The sequence below is a fragment of the Solanum dulcamara genome, chromosome 7 (assembly GCF_947179165.1).
Source record: "Solanum dulcamara chromosome 7, daSolDulc1.2, whole genome shotgun sequence".
Classification (NCBI taxonomy): Eukaryota; Viridiplantae; Streptophyta; class Magnoliopsida; order Solanales; family Solanaceae; genus Solanum; species Solanum dulcamara.
The window spans coordinates 52,402,869-52,421,150 of record NC_077243.1 but is presented as its reverse complement, the minus strand read 5'-3'; the positions used below and the strand labels follow the sequence as shown (position 1 = coordinate 52,421,150).

The 18,282-nt window shown below is 33.2% G+C and overlaps 1 pseudogene; it reads left to right on the top strand.

Annotated features, from left to right (window-relative positions):
• The first annotated feature begins 15,931 nt into the window (after positions 1-15,931).
• Positions 15,932-17,314, top strand: LOC129896046 (uncharacterized; annotated as a pseudogene).
• The last annotated feature ends 968 nt before the right edge of the window (positions 17,315-18,282 follow it).

The window sequence follows — 18,282 nt, the reverse complement described above, 5'->3', positions numbered from 1 at the left end:
GAAGGTGCAAGATTTCATCAATTAGTGCCAAGGTAACATGAGTAGGAGGGAGTATGCCCTCAAGTTCACTAACTTATCCAAATATGCTCCTTGTATGAGTAAGTTTTTTCCAAATGTGTTCGATTTAGTGGTCAAAGAATGTAGAACCGTCATGCTCATCAAGGAGATGTATATCTCAAGGCTCATGATACATGCCGAATAAATTAAGGAGGAAAAGTTGAAGGAAACATATAAGAGGGAGTCCAAGAGGGATTGAACCGATAATGCTTCATCTTTTGCTAGTGATTCGGTGTCAAATTTAATAAGGATAGATGCCCTTTTCCCACTTGTCAGAAATATGGTAAAAATCACCTAGGAGAGTGCATATCCAGAAAGGATGGTTGCGATGGGTGTGGTGAAGTTGGACATAAGAGGAAGGATACTCAGTATGGTGCTTCATTCTTTATGTTGTGAGTTCTTCGGTTTCAATGCTATTCTTAGCATGGATTGACTTCATGTTCGTTATGACATGATTGATTTTAGAACTCGAGTTTTTGAATTTCTATGTTAGTTGAAGTGTTGGCTCCTTATGTCTACTCTTACGAATCAATACATTTCATCTTTTCAATTTTTTTCCATATGCATCCCATTCGAGGATCAATGTTCCCAAAGGGGAGTTGTTGTAAGGAATCGGAATTTGAAAAGTTGTAAAATGAGGTTCAAAGGAAGTTTCCCTAGAAAATGTAGCTTTTGGCACTTGGTGAGGACCACAAAGGACATCACGGGTCGTACTCCTCACTATTGCCCGTGGTGAGCTGCCGTTGTAAAGCCAGGATCAAGGGGAAGGGCTCACGAGTGGGACCATGGCCCGTAGTACCCATAACAGGATGTGGTACCCTCAATGGTGGCCAACCTACCTAAGTCCAACCCACTTCTTCAGATCCTAGTCCAAGTCAATCACCACGTCCATGACCATAATTGTATTAGCCATCACGAGTAGTGGTGGAGGCCCATCCAGGTGTCCAGTCCAGTTTTAAGTTGGGGGAATTTTGGTCTTTCCATATGTTTTCATAATGAATGTGGAAATATTTGGGAGTTTATTCTAACCTATTAACTACCTTAAGCCCTCCTAACCCTCTCATTCTCACGCTAACTCTCTAAACAAAAATCTTCTCTCTAAAGTATGCATTTCAAGTATCATTTTTCCTCAAGTAAAATTCTAAGGATCTCTTCAATATTAAGCTTCAATTCTTTGCAATTTAGGGCTTCTAAAGTTCAAGGTATGTAAAAATTCATCCTTGGGCCCCTTTCGCCCATGGAATCGCAAAGAATTTTTTCCCAAAATTTGTTATGATTTCTTCTTCTAAAAGCTCTAATTTCATGATTTACATTGGGTCTTCTTAATTATGATATATTTAAATGCTATTATCATAATTATGCATAATTCATAATACATTGCATGATTTCAAGATGAATTTCAAATACATATGCTATATTATAGTTTCAAGCATGATTTATGAGTTATGATCTTGATTTTCAAGTTGTTTCAATGAAAGTTTTATGAATGATGTTCAAAGATTCTTGTAAGCATGAAGTTATGAATGATGTTTCAATGATGCTATAAGAAAAAAAATTATGGTGTAAAAGGCAATTCTTACACAATCATGTTAAAGAGTTGAAAGGACAATTCTCACAAATTCATGGATTCTTTATGAATCAATCAAGTTAATGAGCTATTCTTATGAATTTTCTATGATCATGATAGATGAGCTACTCTTATGTTATACTTATAAAGATGGATTGATATTTATTATTATCTTTCCTAAAGATGTTAATGACTATGTTTTCATGAAATTTCTGTTGGGCTAATGACTTAGCACCGAGAGAACATTATGGTGGGGTTCGGTCTAGTACCCATTGTAGCTGTTCAAGGGAATACTAGTAGCAATCCTTCATCCCAAGCTACATTTCCCATGTAAGTTTAAAGATGTCAATATGGTGAAGTTAGTGGATCCACATATAGCCCAATTAAAGAAAGTACCAAGATGGAGTATACCCTGGCAAGGTTGCCTCCCCCTTGTCGATGTGGGATCATCAGATTTCATTTAATAGCTCAAATGATCTTAAGTATCTATTAAGATCCTATACCATACCAGTTAAAGAAAAGTTACAAGTTCTCATGATGATGATATTTTGATACATTGACCAATGAGTTTCATCTTTTAATGATTTCATGGTTTCAATCATGTTTTAAGATATTGGTGTTGCATCCCATATTTTATATTGACTATGTCCTATGTTTATTATTTATGCATACTTCTCACATACTTAGTGCATTCCATGTAAGAACGCATATTTTTGCCTACATTGTATCATAATATAGGAACAATGATCATAATGTACCTCATATTCGTAAGTAGAGTTGATCTTAGACTAGCACTTGCAGTGAGTCCTCATGCTTCGAGGACAAGACGCTTTATTTTCATTTGCATCATTTGACTATTTCATTCCTTTATGTTGTCATAGGTGAACTAGAAGCTTGTCTTATGCCTCGATCTAGTAGTAGAGGCATGTTGTATGTATCGAGTTTATCTTGTCTTTCATTCTGTAAATTGAAACTTATGCTCTATTTTGAGACTCTCTTTCCGTGTCTATGCTTTAGGTTATTTGCTTATTTAACTTCTGTATGCTCTTGAACAACATACTAAGAGTCTTGGTTGGGGCATCCGAAATTCTAATCATCGCATCGCGCCTAGGGTCTAGATTAAGTTCAAAAATTGAGTACATAAGAAAAATTAGTTGCTAGAGCTCTCAAAACTTCTTGGCGACTCACCAAAGAGAAATGGACGACACGTCAAGTGCCCCTGAGGATAGCCAAAATGTCCTGAGATTTATGCTTAGAAAGTAAGGAATTTTGGCAAGGTGAAGGGGAAAATGGCATGTCGAGTTGCTTTTGTGAGCTGAGACACTTCGCCAAAAATTTCAGAGAGTTTTTGCTTAGAGAAAAGGAATTTTGGCAAAGTAAGCTTAGAGTTGACAACCCGCCGAATGGTTTCTATGAGCTGAAGGAGCTCACCAAAAGTTCTGAGACTTTTGGCTCTAGCACAAGACCAATTGGCGAGAAAAAGGAGGGAACGGCGATATGCCGTGCAATATGCCGAATAAGATCGGCGAGCTAGGTCAAGACCACCACATAGTTCAGAGGAAATTTCCTTATACCTTGGGAGGAATAGGAGAGAAGAGAGAGAGGTCAGCGAGCACGACCGACCTCTCCTAATGGCTCATCTTTCATAAATTTTTAAAGTTTATTCTAGTCTTTTTTCAAATTTAATCCAAACCATTTTGAGAATAGAACAAAGCCCTTATCAATACCCAATAGGGTTTTTCTCTCATTAACAACTAAAACCTTTTGAGAGCAAGAATTAAAGAGAAGGAAAAGACGAGGGTTCAAGTATTTCAAGCCAAACCTTCAATTTTTGCTAATTAAATCTTTATAACAGGTATGTAAGGCTATCATAACGTAAGACTAAGTTCATTCTCGTGTCCTACTTCTCTGTGTAATCAAGTTAAGTTTCAAGTTTGAGTTTTGATCCGACAATGTAAATTCTTGAATTATCTATATAAATTTCATCGTGTTCTTGTGTAGATCCAATTGTGCATTGATAACTTTCATGAGTCAAGTTTTGATATTGTGGATTCATTCTTGCATTCACATGAACCCTAATTGAGAAAGTTGCATTACTAAATTCTATGCATTATTTAGAGTTCAAAGAAGGATACATTTCATGTCTTAATTGAGAAAAATATTTTGAGCATAACTTAGTACTTAAACTTGTGAAGTCTTTGTTTCACTGATTTTTTAGCATGATTTCTATCAAGTCTGAATGAGTTATAGTATTGAGCATAAACAGTATTTTGAGCATGGATTTGAGAAAGAAGTTCAACAAGTATGAGATAAAGATATGAGAAAGCTAAAAGAAGTATTTTGAGTTTTACTCACAGTTTAATATGAGCCTATTATTTTATGTTTCGGAAGTAGTGTTGAGTACCGAGTTGGACAAGAGTCAAATCACTCTAGTTCCACAAACTATGTAGTTAATGTAGGATAGGATCGTACCGAAAGTTGGGTGACTACTTATTGCCTTTGAGAAGACTCATAAGACAGATCCATAAGTTAAAGTTTGTCCTATACTCTGGTAAGGTATAGGATGGCTCTAGCGATGTGGGAAAGATATTGTATCATTACGAAGTTCATAAGTGATAGTTTTCGATTAGAGAAACTCCACAAGAAGTAAAGTATTACATTTTCATGTACCGAGTTATATCATTATTTTATGCATTCTAAGGCATTGACTTTCATTATATTGTATGATTTACTAAGTTGAGTATCTTGATGTGAGTTTCCTTTTTCCATTTTACATACTCGTACATTTTATGTACCGATGTCATTTGACCTACATCATTTTATGATGCAAATACAAAAAATAGAGATCCTCAACAAGTGCATCGTTGAAGATCATTTTTCTACTTAGCTTTGGTGAGACTTCTTGGCATTCAAAGGAGCTTTTGAGTTATTTATTTCCGATCTTTTATTTATCAATTTGAGGTAGTCGTGGGCCTATCCATTTACCTATTTTTGATCAGCATTTTAGAGGCTTCATAGACTAGTTAGACAGTGTTCAGTTTATTTTCTTGAGTATGTATTGAAAATATTGATTTAATTTTCATACATTATTATATAATTTTCATGTTTTATGCTAAAGAGTATTAAGTTGTATGTTTCATTGTGCCCATTTGAGTTTATTAGGAGTTAAAGTCTTCCGTTGAGTGAGTTAGCCAAATCAAGTGATTCACTTGGGATTAGCAATGATTTTCGAGTGCCACCACGTCCAGGATGTTGGCTCGGAGCATAACAACATGTACAACCCATGGATCATATACATGTCCCAAGACTACAACAAAATATAGTTTCCTATATGCAAATATTTTCTTCCTTAAATTCCAAAAACTCTATCTCCAATGGACAGCTTCAAGCATCTCCTTATCGTTAAGCATAAATCTTAGTGGTGTAAAAATTACAAGCTTGAAGCCTTTAGATTCTCCAATTAATTTTTCCAAGTCGTGGGCAACACAATTGAAACATAATAATTAAATTAAGTAACCAAATATATACAGAGTATCAAGATTGATATTTAGAGATCTAAGTGTCAAGAAGTTCTAGAACCATCTTTTACAAGAGATTAAATAACAAGTTTTGCCCAATATGTACGTCATGCCATCACACCGAACATAATCAAGTATCAAGAAGGATCGAAGCCCTATATCAATAAGGGTCAAGACCCAATAATCAAGAGAATCAAGAACCACATTAAAATGACTTTCTAGTTCGTACTTAAAATGGAAAAATTCCATATTTAAGACAAACCAGAAATCCAGAGTTAAGATGGAAAAAGATCTGAATTAAAAGGCATACCAATAATGACAAAGTCACATCCACAAGAATGCCAAGTGATCGAGCAATCCATACAAGTGGGTGAGTTAAACAAGTACCTTGCAAGTTTCAAAAGATAGCAACATGGCAGTATAAAATGAAAAGAAGATAACCAAGGTTCCAAGATAGATTTTTTAATATACCAGCAGGTAATAAGAGTATAGGCACAAGTTTATACACAAACCTTGGCTTTTAAGCACATAAACAGCCCTACCACAACTCTAATCGTAGATCAACAAGTGCGTCAATTTCCGTAAATAATTTCCTTTAACTTTTACAAGAGTATAAATAACTTTAATACACAATCAAACACTTATTTAATATTCAGCAATTTCAGCAGGTGAAAATGAATAATATAGATATCAAAAGTGAGTCTAGTTGATGCAAATCACACCAAATTTTCAAAATCTTAAATCTGGACAACCTGACTGCCTTTTGTTGCAACTGAATTTTGAATAAGTAAAAAAGAAAAACTAGACTTTTCAGCCTTCATAAAAATTATATATACATAATCTGAAGCTGCAAGAAATCAAAAACCATCACAAATATATATAGTAAAAAAAATAAGTTTAAAAGACTAACAGCAGTACATAGAGGATTTCTAAATCAAAAATCTGGATAGAATTTATCCTATATTGCGTCCCTTTTTCGAATCTATAACAGCAAAATTAGATTGCAATATAAATATAAGTGTTGTAGGTATGTGTGTTCGCTTTCCAAAATATATTTATTCACTAAAAATAAATCCCTACACCATGAGATATTCAAAAATTACTAACAACTACACAATTTCAAAAAAATGTTTGGGTTACTGACCATAAGGGAGGAATTGTCTTTATGTTCTACCTGAAGGAACATATTTTCTTGGTGATTTTGTGAGAAAATATAATTGAGAGAGAGTGAAGGTGTTTCCTCAGACTTAAGAACCAAAGTTGGAGATGAGGTGTGAATTACAAAAGTGATGTTAATCACTTAATATAGCTGAAAAAATAGACTTCCCAAAATAAAAGTTGGTCGCCCAAAATTCTATAAATATCCTACTTTAGTTACTATTATTAGAAGTATGTATGTATGTATACCATTATTTCAGTGTTGCATACTTATTAAAAATAAGCAAACAGGATAATAAATGCGGAATATTCATAACTATGTAGTTATTTATTAATGCTATTTAAGTTGTGTAAAGAGTTGATTCTTTTATTATAAGAACCCAATTTTTATAAAGAATCTTTCTTATTCCTTCAACATACATATTTCATATATGATACTAAGAATTATCATATCTCTAGTAGGATGACTACCCTTTTGTAGGTCTGTTGTAAATCTGAAATATATTTGTCAAACTTTAATAAGGATTTTTTGAATTTCCAAATCCTTTTTCTAATTTTCTTCAAACGCAAGGTTGAAAAACTCTCATTTTTTATATGCAAGAAGCATATTTATACAACAAATGTGTGCATATTTATATTTAAATTGTACAATAACAGTGTTTGTATATATCGATGGAAATATTATATATTGACAAAAAGTCTTTTTGCAATATATGTAATTCTTTTTATTCATAAGTGATTTATTCCCTATAGGTACTATCTTATAGTATGTATGCTTATACTTGAGACAGATATGAAGATAGATTTTATTATGTTAATACTTTCATGAACTATAAAGTTTATGTGTGTATACCTCTCGAGTCCTCATTATGCTAGCTATATCGCCACCGCAGTAGTTATCCTATTAGTCTATGAAAGATTATTTTGCCTGTCACGACATACATTCTTAGTCTAACTCCGTCTTTCCTCCTTTAAGGGAGAAGATTGCAACATTCATTTATCGCTAACATTTGAAGTAGACAAGAGATATATAAACAAACTCTTTATTCCATGAAAATATTACATAAGAAAATCTTTAATCAGATCTTTCTATAGCATCTACATACATGGCATTGTCATTTACTAAATTACCCTAAGACAATTCTTTATAATACGGTCACAATTCAAGAAAATCAAAAAACAATTATGTAACAAAATTCGTGTCAAGAAATTATGAAGTAGGAGTTGATCCTATCATCAAGAAATATCCTCTTGAAGTGTGAATATTAGCTTAAATAATTAGGGGTTTTACTTGGTACTAATGGCATCATTTGTTTTATTTAAGTACTTGCATTTATGTGTAGTCTATCACCAATATAATTGATTGTTATTTACACCCACCGGTCTTATGGGGGTCGGTTGGGTTATGTTTGTTGTGGTGTACCTTTCAGGCTTTATAGGGGTCCAATTAAGTTATTTTATGACAATAGTTGTGTATTTTTGTGTTTAATTGATAATTGGTTATATGTGTAGTTTAGATTTGTCTCAATATTAGTACTCCCTGATGTTTTCAAGATGGATTGGCCTCTTGGTTGGTGTGATGTGTAGCGGTGGTTACCGTTATTGTATCTCCAAATAGTTGACTTCCACAGTGAACTCTTGTAGTGATTAGGTTGTTGAGCCAGCGTCTCCAGGTACATTCTCTCGTCTCGGTTACTTGTTTCCCTTGTCTTTGTTTACTTTTATTGAACGATATCTCTTTTTTTTGTTGCTTGTACTATAAATTCGACACTTACCTATTATTTATACTTGCATTATCTTGGGAGTTGTTCGACTGCCGATTGAAACCAAGTCTTGAGGGTATTTATATATATTTGCTTCAATCTCTTCTCTTGTTGCCTTCAGTATTTGTTCTCCTTTTTCTTTCATGTTGGTGTTGTTCCTTACTTTCCATATATTTCTCTTCCACGTGGTAGCCCGTTGCTTCTAGTTCCGAGCTATTGGTTAGGCTTACCTACTGGTGGAATGTTAGTAGGTGTCATCATGACCTGAAATTTTGATTCGTAACAAAATATTTCTTCAAATCCTCAAAATTCACTATTTAATCCTAAGGCTCAAATCCCAACTCTCACATTCTAGGCATGAAAATTAATGGATGATCTTTCAAAATGCTCAAAATCAAGTTAGAATCACTTACCCAATATTTGTGGTAGAAAAAACAAATGCTCAAAATCAAGTTAGAATCACTTACCCAATATTTGTGGTAGAAAAAACAAACAAAAAATAAAAAGTGGCTCAGTCTGAGTTTTCAAGGTACAAACATATTAAATTAACCAAAATCTAGGATTAGACGTCACCCATTCCTATGGTTCCCTCCTGTCCAAACCTTTATTGAATTTCTTAAAGAGTTTCACAATGTTATACTTGTCACGATCCAAGCCTAGGGTCTAGGCGTGACATGGTGAATGAAGAACCCGAAAGTACCTCAAACAAGCCTCTTAGCATTCTTTTCGCCTTTCATATGTAATGACAATAAATAAACAAGCAGAAATCATAATAGTAAATCTTCAACTTACATATGTCCAACAATACCTCTAACTTTTAGATTTAACGGGACTAATACAAGTCCCTAGCTCACCCTCAATCATATTAGAAAGAAATACCATAGTAAGTGTCTAAAGATCTCAACATATCATAAGCTAGAAAGATAAAGGAGTATTGTTCTCCAAACATGGGAACTCACCAAAAGTAGTCTTCAAACGAAATCTTAACTAGCCACGTGGAGGAGAACGAGGAGGAGCACTGGTCCCTACATGTGATATCATGTAGGCAAGAGAGTATGCATTAGTACTTTGAATGTACTAAGTATGTAAGCATGCATGAAGATTGAGGAAACATTAAAATATTTATGTAATATGAAACATAATGTAATGCATGCATAATCAATCATATATATATTCTTTAAAATATTCATTTGTGGAAAGATGACCATAACCGATATTTAAGACCATGCGAGCTATTACATGAAATTCAACATAACCCCCTACGTTGGCTGGGGAGTCTACTTGCCTAGGGTAGAACTCCGTCAACTTTACATTTATTCTTTAACTTTAACTTTAAGGGCTTTCATGAATCCATTAGTCTAAGCCTACAAGGGCTCCTATGTTGGCACATAGTTAATGAGACAAGAGGCTACTACTAGGATTCCCTTACCGAATCTCACCTCAATGACTCATTCGGTGCTAAGTGTCATGCCCCGGGAGGGTACCCTAGACGTAACCGGCACTCAGAAACCATTTCTGGCTCCCAAGCGAACCACATAGCCTGATCACACATCCGTTCATTCATTCAATCAGCGAAAACTTTAAAAATAAGGAATAATTTAGTGGGCAGCTCAAATCACACATCCAACTCAAAGAATAAAGGTCATAGGCCGACAGATCAACTAAATATTTGTCATAAAAAAATAGTTTGACAAGAATAACTCAATAGACTCATCACTATCTAGTCTATGAAGCCTCTATCACTACTATCTAATTGGTGCCAATGACATGTTCATGGCTACCTCAAATCAAAATGAAAAGGGCTACTCAATGCAAGAATACACAGACAGTGTCCTCCGAATGTAGGGGAGGACTCACCAATACGCTGAGTGCGAATAGATCCTCAATGATGCTCCTATTGACTATATCTTAAACCTGTCTCTGCATCATAAAACGATGCAGGTCCAAATGGACGTCAGTACGTGGAATGTACAGGTATGTAATATGGCAGAATGGAACATACCTCAAGGAAGAATAGTAGCGGTCCAAATATCTCAAATTGAAAAGATAAGAGAGACTCAACAAGGCATTATAAGTCTAAAGTAATAATACATTTTTTTTTGACAAAGACCAATCATATACCATACGATCCAATCCAATCATACACAATATAGTACAATCAAATCATTTACAATTCGATCCCTTTCAATCATGTACAATCCGATTATATACACTCAACTCAACAATCAACTCAATAATCAAATCCACTCTAGTCACATACCATTCTATTCAATCCAATCACAATCCATCTACTCCAATCCGACCGTATACAATCTACTCGACATTCAACTCAACAATCAGCTCAAAGGACTCAACTCGGTAAATATGCAAATTTAATTATGCAATGCTTTACAATTCAACTCAAAGGACTCAACTCAATAAATATGAAATAACTCACTCAAGTGTCCTAAGTCTAACAAGAAGTAGTGTAGACAGGACTAACTCATAAGCATATAGCAACTCACTCAACTCAACTGACTCAGAGTACTATCAAGATCTAAATGGGAGTTTTCTCTTAACCGACAACCATCACCTATGAGCCGGTGATAGTACAACAATCCGACGTTGTTGCCACGTCCGTCCATACCTTGCCAGGGCATGAACGCCTCTCTAATCATGAATACCATCTATTAGTCAAGTCCTATTATTTCAGGACAATACAAATGGAAAACATCCGACTTTAACGGTTCGATCCCACGGGAAGCATCCGACTTTAACGGTTCCAATCCCTCGGGAAGCATCCGACTTTAACGGTTTCATCCCTACCTACGTTGGCGGCGTAGTTTCTGGGGTTCGAGTATGGACTATACTCTCACCCGCTTCGGTGCTCGATACTCCTCCCATGACTCTATGCTCATAAGACTCCTCAAATCATCTCAAACAAGCCCTTATGGCTAGTTTCATGTGGTACATTACCACCTCATCAACTCTGTTCTCATTTCAATTCAATTAAGTCACAATGACAGTCTCATTTAGGACCTTGTCCACTTGCCAATTCCTTCCTCATATCACCTATGAGCCTCCTCTATATGAACATTTATGACATCTCCTCAAGATTTAACACAACTCTATGACTTCAACTCAACCATTCTACATATATTAAATAAGCACCATTCACATCATCACTCACATCATCATCATATATTATCATTTACATCATCATCAAACATTATCATCACATCATTATCAAGTATCATCATCACATCTATCATCAAACATCTACTCCAAAATCCTTATTTTTGTCCTATGTTCATTTTATAGAAGCAAAGGGACATTCTTAACTAATCAATTCATTCTTTTCATTCCAATCAATACATATATATACACACAACTATCCATCTCAACCTCAAGACATTTATGACAAGAAATCTCATCTTGAGTTCATGTGAATGAAACATGGACCCATACTCTCAACAAAACTCAACTCAAGAATATCGTCAATACCTATAAATCTATATACAAAGATACATTTGTAGCCAAAAATATGAAAGGTAACTATTTAGTAACTCAAGTCATTAAAATCATCAATCAACCATTTATATCTAAAACATTCCATAGTTTTGGAAAAACTTTCAAGAAAATCTTCTTAGAAGGTTCAACTCTTTCACAACTCCTATTCAACACATATATGGGCATATGGAAGAACTAAATCCATATTTTTGGTTAGACTTACATACCTTGTTTGAAGACTTTGAAGAAAACCTTGTGTTGGGTCTTCAATGGAGAACTCAAATCTTGAAGCTCTTGGAACTTTTGAAGGCACCCTTTGTTGGAGAAGGATTTGGAGAAGAAGAAGAAGAAAAGAGGGAAAATATTTAGGGCTTTTTAGAGAGAGAGAGAGGAGCTGAAAATAATGGTCCAAAATGCTCAAGGATGGTGTATATATAATTTGGAAAAAGTCCAAGTTGCCCCTCTTCCAAAAATCTAGAAATTTGGGCAAAAGTCTTGCTGGCGCTATAGTGGCGCGTCGCGCCACTGCAGCGCCAAGCCAAAAATAGGCTTAAAATCCTGCACACCTAATAGTGGTACGTCGCACCAAGCCCCAAACTACTGAGGCTGTTTCCTGGCGCTCTAGTGGCGCCCTGCGCCACTAGAGCGCCAAGCCTGAATTTCGCTCAGGCCTGAATATTCCTGCAGTACTAGTCCATAGTAAAATGGCCATAACTTTTGACTCCAAACTCCAAAAATTGCAATTTTGGTGGCGTTGAAAAGAAGACTCAAAGACCTTTAATTTGGTAGGTCGTGGTCCACCCAGTTCTTTATATACTAGGAGATATGGTCGTTTGAAGTTGACCCTTATACTAACTCGTCCGAAAACTTAATCGATTGGAGTTCTTTGGACTCGACTTGGTGTTAGAGATCTCTTATGACCCCTAAACACATCTAACACACTTCAAATACTTAGGAATTAATCCTAACTCACATGTAGAATTACAAGTCATCTGGCCCGAGTCTACCCACACGTGAAGAAATGTTTGATTCTTTGCGAAAAATTTTCCAGGGTGTCACACTAAGTCAATCCCACGAAATAGTTTAATACTTTAAAATAGTCATAGCATATAGCTTGAGAATTCAAAACATCATATTCGGTGGAATAGCTCATTAAAACATTTAGTGATTCAAATATGCAAGAATTATCCTTATAGCATAAAGAATCCATCATTCATAGCATTTCATCATTATTTTATTTTATAAAACTCTCTTTTTATCATAAACATTGCTTTCATAAACATTCATTTAGAGTCAGAGTTTTTAAGTCAAACTTCATTGAAAACATAGTAAAACTAGGTGGGTTCAAATCACTTCAACTTGCAAACATGTATGTAAATGAATATGCATAAATACTTTGAAATCCATTAATTAAAAATCATGATTTAAACAACTCATCATGAATTTCAAAAACCTATAAAGAGATAAATAGAGAAATTACTTGCAAACCATCAATTCATACATATGAAATCATGTTGCATCAAAATAGACCAATAATTATTAGTTTAACCATGATTCATGCTATTACGTAAAATATAAGAATTACTCATAAGAAAATATTACTTGAAATTAAGAGATTTAGTTGAAAAATTTTTGGACTACATGGTGGAAGAATCCATGGATAAACATCCACATAACTTAGAATAAATATTAAAAAAAATAAACATAATTTATCATATAATCAAAATACTTTAGGCATGAGAAATCATTGAAGCCTTACATACCTGGAATCCGAAGCGTTACTCAGAATCGAAGGACTTAATAAAAACTCTTGAATCCTAGCATTTTCTCCTCGCTGGAGCATTTTGTGTACTACCCGAAGTATATGAATCACCAGAATAGTATTTCTACACTACTAAGAACTAAAACTATATTTTAAGAATGAGTAAAGGAGTGTATAGAGAGAAGGGTTGCTTGAGAAAGATTGATGAACAAAATGATGAAATAAGGTGGGTATTTATAGGTGTGAAGGGGGGGACCTAACAATTATTAAAATAATTATTAAAAAAATCTGAAAATTTAATGGAAGATTATGATGTCATGGGTGATGTTAAATGGGTCTAGATCTTTCCATGGTTGGTGAGATGAACCCTCATTTAATGAAATACTCTTTTTCAGAGCTGTGTTTGAAAAAGATAATTTCCTCATTATAATTTGATGTCTTCATATAAATTGTTGCTCTAGAAGTCTACTTTCATGTCGTTTAAGAATCAACCGATTTGGAACATCCTACAGTGAGATATGATTTTTCTTCTATAAATACTCTATTTCATCACAACACCATGTCTTGCAATAATTAATTTATTTGACCTACTTAACCTCTGAAACTTAAAATATGGTCTTTACAAAAGTTGTAGGTAATGATGTTGGGTTATTCAAAAATTTGAATTACCTAATTTGGACCATCCTACTAAAAGATATGTCCAAAATACAGAAGTGATATCATTTTCATCGAGAATTGAAACATCATATATAACGTTTTTAGGGGGTGTTACATTATCTTCCCTTAAGGAACATTCGTCCTCGAATGAGGAAAGACTTAGCTTGAGTAGAGTAGAGTGTAAACCAACAACCCATCATTAATGCAATAGTGTAATTTAAAACATCATTCGAAATATATTTCATAATTTTGCAAGCATATGACAAGAAAAGTTGAAATGCAAGGATTTCAAGTAATTGAGCAAGGACAACTTAATACCTTAGGTTTGGGTAGAGGAAAAAAAGATGAGGGTATCGCTTAATCATATCCACTTCCGTTTTTCATGTAGCACTTTCGATTTGTTGATTCCTTCAAAGGACTTTAACAAATGCAACTTCTTTGTTCCTCAATCTCTTAACTTTCCGATCCAAATTTTCAACCTCACAAGCTGATTTTTTAAGTCCACAACTAGGGTCGTGACCCAAACTCTAAAATCATTATACGAGCTTATCAAAAACTTCAAACCATGAATTCAAATTCGTTTTATCAAATATTTAACTTTGATCAACTTTAAACTTTCTAACTTCTAGTGTTCCTCGGGATCCATGTCATCCGTATCCGCTAGTCATAAAACACCAAACAAAGCTTCAAAAAGTATCAAACAGGGAAAGGAATCCTAGAGCTCAAAGATTGCCTGGATCGTAACTATCATACCGAATAAAAAAATAGTTACCAATATATTCAAAAGAAAGTAAACACTGCTTCCATAATTTAACTAATAATATTTTAAATATTTTAATTTTTTATATAATATGTTTAAGATCACAAAATTAAAGAGTCTTTTGATGCATTCTACATATCTTTAGCCATGAAATTCAAAAGTCTTTTTTATTTTCTTAAATTTTATTTCAAATAAATTAAAATGGAGAAAGTAATAGTTATTCTCAAACATAGAAGAATCCAAGGCCAGTATGAGTGATTAATAAATTACTCCCCCTGCCCCTGTACTTTCACCTGTCCACTATTTAAAAATATATTTTTTATTTTTACTTGTCACTTTAATATATTAAGAAAAAATAAATAATTTTTATATATTTTATTCTTAACATTAATTATTTATTTCTCAAATCAATTTTCAAGACCTAATATAAACATCAATTAATAGGGGTAATATAGTAAAATAGATATGTCATTTTTTTAATAAATGTGTAAAACTCAAATGTGACAAGTAAAAGTAAATGAAGAAAATAAAAAATTAAACTAATCTGACACCAAAGAGCCTATTTGGATGAACTTTTAAGTTGGTCAAATCCATTTTTAAGTGACTTCTGGAAATATTTGGCAAAGCTGAAATAACTTAAAATATTGACTTATTTTAAGTCAAAAGCCAAAAGTAGGAGAGCCCCTACTTTTTATTTTTAATTTATAAGTTGTTTAAGCTTGACCAAGGATATTACTTTTGTACCCTCAATTGTTTTTGATAATTCCAACTTTACCCTAGTGAAATAAGATCCTACCTCCTCTTTTCCTCAAGTATCTTTCACTGCTGGCTGTTGCGCTCTCTCCTCTCTCCAGCATACATTTTCCGTGTTCTTCTTTTTCTCTTCTTTTTCACATAAATTTCTCGAAATTATCGACATTGAAGTAAGATATTCTTCATCCTCTCTTGATTTATGCATTTTCTTTTCATTTATGTGTTTTAATTTATTTTGTTTTGATTATGTATTTTTTGTTTTTTGTTTTTCTTAACTTGTTAAAGGTTCCATTTTCATAATGGGACTGTAGCTAATTGAAGTTTCTGAGTATGAGATTTTGCATTCAATTATTGTTAGCCGTAAAAAAGGAACATAGAAAGAAGAGAGTATAAGGAAAATCAATTTTATTTATAGTAAAGAAGCCTACTGCTAGTTGTTTAGTGGGGTCTCCATTTTTGCATGTTTAGATAAGAGGCATATTTCAAGCTTAGGATAAAATATTTTATTAATTTTAGGATGTGATTTTCCATTTGATTCTCAACACTGTCATCTTATTTGGTATAACTTTTCTTGAAAATTGCTTTGGGTTTCATCTTCAAATCAATTACACTTCAAGAAACTAATTTGGGACAAACTAATGCGACTAATATGGGACAAACTAATGCAACTAATATGGGACAATCTAATGCTAAGTGGGATGATGATGCCCATTTCAAATTTATAGAGTTGTGTGAATTAGAGATTAGGAAAGGAAATAAACCACACACTCATTTAAGGAAATAAACCACACACTCATTTATCTAGAAATGGATGAAAAAATATGACTTGATGAATTCAATAAAAAGAAAGGGAGACACTATAAACAAAAACAAATGAAAAACTGTTGGAATAGCATGAAAGCCGAGTGGACTCATTGGACTCATTTTAAGCAATTGGTGAGAAGGGATACAGGTATAAGATGGGATGCCACCAAAAATACAATTATGACTGATGATGATTGGTGGAAGCGAAAAATTATGGTACATTTGTTACATTGTTTTATATGTCTTTCTTCTTCTATTGTTGAATTCAATTTAGTTAAATTTGACTTTTATCTTTTGTTACAGGAGGATGTTCGATATAGAAAATTTAGGAATAAAGATCATTCGCTCATATGATTTTGGTATGATGCATTATTTTCTAATATTGTTGCTACAGGAGAAAGAGCACATATCGCGAATCAAGAACAAATTTTTAAAATTGGGGTAGATTTTGACAAAAAAAGAATAAATGATATTGATGATGATAGGGAACACTTTATAATCCTAATGATGAAGGGGGTGATGAAAGTGATGACCCACAAGATATGGATTCTACTATGTTTCCTAAGCCATCATTAAAAAGACAATTGCAAGAGCCAAGAGGACGCATCGAAAAATTTAACTATTTGCATTCTTTATGGAGAAATATAGTAGAACGCACATTTGGTGATTGGAAAGCAAGGTGGTCTATTTTGCGAGACATGCTCTACTATAACATTGACACTCAAAGGGACATCGTACTTGCTACTATGGCCATTCACAATTATATTAGAAAAAAATACAATATGAATGATGCATTTCAAACGGTTGAGGATGAGAGATATATTCCATCAATTGACTCCGAAGTAGGCACAACTTCAAGTGCTAACAATATAGGAGAAAATATGGAAGACCAAAGTGATACTTATTGGATGGGACTTCGTGATATGATTGTTAAGGAAATTTGTAATGCTTGATGTTTGTATTACTTGAATATTTCCACTTTTGTATTAGTGAAGTCTTCTCTCTCATTTTAACATTTCTATTTGTATCAAATCTTTTATTTTTGAAATATATTCATATATTATTGTCCTTCTTTCACTATTCCTCTTATAAATAATTAGTGATAATGAAGAAATAAGTGAATGAAGGCAAATATTAATACTTATAATGTAATTAAAAATATATCTTAAATCTTTCATGTGCTTTATTCAAATTATATATTTTTAAACTTTAAAATAAGTTTTGTATATATAAAATTAACTGAAATAATATGTTTATATTGAAATTAAATTAAAATATAAATTAATTTTGTTTTAAATATTTTTTTAGAAATAAAAATCTAAAAGTAATCAACTTCTTATAATGTTAACAGCTTTAAGAGTATTTCAGATATTTTGATTAAAAAAAAGTGTCTAACAACACTTTTATCCAAACATCAACGATTTTTTTCAGTTGCAACACTTTTATCCAAACACATAACTACCTATTTTTTAAATAACTTTCAGCACTATTTAAATTACTTTTTTTAACTCAATTCAAACGGGTCGAAGAGTGTTGCAAACTTTACTTTCGTAATTTTAGCTTTTGTTTTTAGTTTTAGTTTTTAGAGCCCGTTTGGATTGGCTTTAAGTTGGTCAAAACCAACTTAAAGCCCCTTTTTAGCTTTTGGACGTGTTTGTCTAATGCTGACTTTAAGTCATAAAGTTCTTAAAGTCAGTAAAAAATGAAAAGTTAGGATTCCTAACTTTTTTTTCCAAAGTGCTTAAAGTCATTTTCTTTGACCATGGAAATTACTTTTACATTTCTTATATTTTAACTAAATTCCCAAACTACCTTTTTTTATTCTTTTAATCCTAAAATTCACATCATAAGCATTTTTATCCAAACACTCAACTGCTTATTTATAAAAATAACTTTCAGCACTTCAAAATTCTAAAAGCACTTCATACGTAAAAGTTATTTTTTTAAGTCCATCCAAACGGGCTCTTAATTGTTTTTAGGATCATACCTTTTGT